Here is a 4,536-nt window from a genome sequence, read left to right as displayed (position 1 = left end):
ATCAGTATGCTTTTATATATAGATAATACATACATTTGAAGCCTTCACTAATCCTCCAGAAGTAGAATGGAAAAAAGCCAAAGGAAACTATATCATTAATATATAATTTTTGGATGAATCACAAATGAGTTTCTGTACTGTAAAGGAAAATGGTAAAGGAATTCCTGTGGATTTGATTCCACTAGTCATTGCTGATTATAAGGGGCGGTGCTCATCTCTGTTTCAAGGCCATTGAGCCATCGCTATCCAAAGACATTTCCACAGTCATGTGGCCAGCATGACTTCACAGAGTTCTGTTACCTTCCTACCAAATTGGTACCTATTTATCTACTTGGATTTACATGCTTTCAAACTGCTAGGTTGGCAGGAACTGGGGCAAGGACAAGAATTCACCCCGTTGCGTGGCTCTCAGGTCTTGAACCTGGGCTGCCGGATTTCCAGATAACAAAACCAGGGGGAGGGCTTTCTCTGTGGGAGCACCTGCCCTCTGGAACGAGCTACCTCCCAGAATACGACTGATTCCGGATCTCCGCACTTTCCGTAAGGCCCTGAAGACGTTTTTATTTCAGCAAGCCGGCCTGGCCTGAATAGGTTTTAAGGTTTTTAATTGTATTGCTAGGGGTTTTAAATTGGGGCGGCCGTTTAATTTAATTTATTCTTAATTATTTTAACTTTTATATTGCATGTTATTTTAATTCTCGGCTGTTCACCGCCCTGAGTCCCTTCGGGGAGAAGGGCGGGATATAAATTTAATAAATAAATAATAAATAAATAAATAAACTACTGAGCAACTGCGCTGCCCCTTCCGTATGGTATAAGTTGAATATTTATGTTAACAACGAACGATCTAACACTCAGAAATCTAGGTGAGCAAGAAAATGACTGAAATGGCACAGACCTCTGTTTTTATTGTACCTTGTACCGATGACAGCAAAGAAAATGCTGGCCAATTCATTTAGCAGCTTTTCCTAAACTGGCATGCTCCATGTTAGGGTTCCCATCTTCCAGCCAAGATGGTCAGACTGAAAGTGGTTGATTGATTGATTGATTGATTGATTGTATGTACAGTATGTATATATGTATAAATAGATAATTATATATATAATCTCTGTGTGTGTGTGTGTGTGTATGTGTGCGTGTGTGTATATATATATGTATTTGTTTTCTGAGGTTTTCGCGGGTGTTTGTATGTAGGTCTTTGGTTATTCGGGTTTTCTCCCGCGTAAAATTGGAAGTGTCTTGCCGATGTTTTGACGAAGTCTCATTCGTCATCTTCAGGCTGGTGTTTTCAGCTTCGTGCTTCTAGGAGCAATGTGTGATCGCAGCTGTTTCTTCCTTTTAACTGCCAGTGGAAGTGTGAACTGTTTCTTCCTTTTAACTGCCAGGAGAATGTGAACTGATGTGTGGCAGCCATCAGTGGGGGTGTGAACTGATGTGTGGCAGCCAAGCTCCCACCCAATCAGTTCAGACAGACAGACAGACAGACAGACAGACAGACAGACAGACATATATACATACATACATACATACATACATATATATATATATATATATATATATATATATATATATATATATATATATATATATATATATGGAGAGAGAGAGAGAGAGAGAGATGATAGATAGATAGATAGATAGATAGATAGATAGATAGATAGATAGATAGATACACACATACAGACAGACATACACATAGACAGATATAATAAATTTTAATCTCCTGCTTTTCAGCCAGCTTCTTCTCCCACTAATCTTCCTGAAGTTTGGACAAACATAAAAAAAAGAGAAATCTCGTTGGACACGGTCTGCCCCTTTCAATTAGCACCAGTACTCAAAAAAAAATTTCATGTCCCTCTCCTCATCCCCCTGAAACATTATAATGTAAAACAACCTATCCACAAATATCCTACCACATATTTTTCTCTGGGACTTCAAATTTGTCGTCAAATTGACGAGATTTGCTACTTTCAGCACAAAAAAAACCCCCCACACTTGCTTCTTTTGACTGATCCGTATTTTATAACTGAGAGTGCACCCTGGTGTACAAAACCTAGATTGCACAACACATTCCACAAATATACCGGTATTCATATTTCTGGTGCCGCTGAGGATCCCTTTTTTCACAATTGTACAAGTATCCCTCTAAAACAGGGTCTCTGTTTCAAATAAGTGAACGCAACTTTTTTGCAAGGCATAGTAATAGATTCATTTTATTTTGTTTAAATTCTTCTCAGTTCTGAGTCATATTTTTGCAACTATAAATAATGAGTCACAGATTATGTATTAAAAATAATGCAAATGCTTTTTAGAAAAAAAAAGTGTAAAAATAACTTATATTTTCAAAGAGAGCATGAAAATCTATTGCATTATTAAGGTCAGAAAGTCACAAAACACAGTATATGCAAATGATAAAAACATGCCCGTTTAATGCATATTTACACATAGGGCACACAGTTTTCCTTCCCAGAAGCTTAAAAATTTAGATGATTTAGTGATCATTTTAGCAAAGAAATGTGATTTGTAAAATGTGCAATAATGGTCACTCATAATTTTTTTCTTTTATCTTGAGCCTGGCCTCGCTTGGATCAGACACCACTATTGTTAAAACCACCAAAATCTTCCAAATAGACACCATCACTTAAATCTTCTTTAAGCCACGAACGCTCTTCAATTTAAGTAAATACAGAGTCTCCTTCAATTCAAAATTGATTCCAGCAGTTTAACAGATGAGTCCAGACCATTTTCTTGATTGTAACGCTCTGCCATTGCCTTCTTCCATTATGGTTTTTTTTTTTAATTAATTATTTCTATGTCTAGCTTGCAGTTCCAGAGTCCCCTATCCTTGCAGTAATGAAGTTCACTGCTGTTTATTTTATAAACCCTGAGAAGGTCATCCAGATGCTACCCCTGACGTCTTTCATGGAGTGAAATTCTAATTTGGGGGGGGGGGGAACACTTCAAATAAAAAACCAATTAAAGTAGTGGAGAGACATAAAATGATGTTAATTTAAAAAACAACAGTTGAGATATGGCAAATGGATGACTTCTCATGCCAAAGCCACTTCTCCTGGAAAAAACGTAATGCTAAAAGACACCGGTGAAGTTCTGCAAGAGTTCAATTTGTTTCAAAAAGTCAGATTTATTTATTTATTGATAGCATCAAGAAAGACAGAAAAATCACTTCAGAGCATTTATATGATAGCAACGTCCTTTTCTATTTATAGTACTTCTGGAACAAGGCAGGTAACCATATATGATACCTGACATACAGCCTGCATTATATGGAATGATGTTTACCATTATTCTAAAAGTTCACAAAGGAATTTCAGCATTTACTGTATTATTAAATTATTTGGACATGCACAGTATCCATCTTTGCAAGCTTTACTCTTGTTTATGCTGTAACATCCACTGAAAGTGTTGGAATATCCATCCCAGAATTCCCAATCACTATGTCTTACCTTGGAATGTTAAGAGTAGTGTTCCAACCTATCTGATGGAGATGATAGAAATTTCGGAATTCTGAAAATATGTCATGCCTAGATAAGGGAAGGTAAAAAGATGCAAACCCTGACAGAACAGAATGTTCTCTTCTATTTCCTTTAACTTCCTCCTAGTTGCTCCTTGCCAGTGCCAACTTGCTTATCTTTTTCTCTGGGTAATAAATAAAGCATGGAGCAGCGCCCAGGCCACCATATTATCTTCTGCAAAAGCTTATAGGTCACAACATTATTCTCGTATTTAAAAAAAAATATTGGAAGTTTGTACTTTCAGTTGGAGTTTCCAGTATTCCTTAAAAAACAAAACAAAACCAAGATTTTCTAAAAACACAATAGCTTCTTGTAAAGGGGCAAGGAAGACATCCTCAAGTAGCCATGGACCAGCGGTGAAATGCACTTACCTTCCCTACCGGTTCGGAAATGTGAGCATACGCGCACACACGCTCGCTACGCTCACACACGCCTCTCAGAGGGTCAAAAACGAGACGTAATGACATCCTGGTGAGTGGGTGGAGCCTCCTGCCACCGGCCTTACCGGTTCACGTGAGCCGGATAGATCCGGCCGGATTTCACCGCTGCCATGGACACCATTTTAGAATATTAAAAGGAGAAGGGAATCGAAGGGACCAGGAAATAGCACTTGGGCAAAAAGAAATCTTGTCACAATGATCCCTGGGGAAAGGTGGAGGGTAGATGGAATTAGCAAAGGGAAACAGTTTCAATAATTGTTACTTTTAACTGTATTTATCTCTAAAATTCAGCTTGCGGTAATTTAATAGTTCAAACAGCTCACCATCAGTGAGCTGTTGGACAGTATTACTTGATCTGTTGTGTGGATGTTTGGGTGGTTTAGGGGTGGAGAATTGTGGTGGGTGGGAGTGTATTGGGGATTGTTATGTGTGTTGGACCTGGTCTTTGGGTGTTAAGTGAATTTCGTTGTATGGGTATACTGTGTATACACGTACAATGACAATAAAGTTATTCATTATTTATTTTATATGCACAGGACAGTCTATCAATAAAAGTTTGCAAA

This window comes from Pantherophis guttatus, chromosome 3 (genome assembly GCF_059756535.1).
Source record: "Pantherophis guttatus breed Tessera chromosome 3, ASM5975653v1, whole genome shotgun sequence".
In the NCBI taxonomy this organism is placed as follows: domain Eukaryota; kingdom Metazoa; phylum Chordata; class Lepidosauria; order Squamata; family Colubridae; genus Pantherophis; species Pantherophis guttatus.
Note: the sequence above shows the minus strand (reverse complement) of the source record.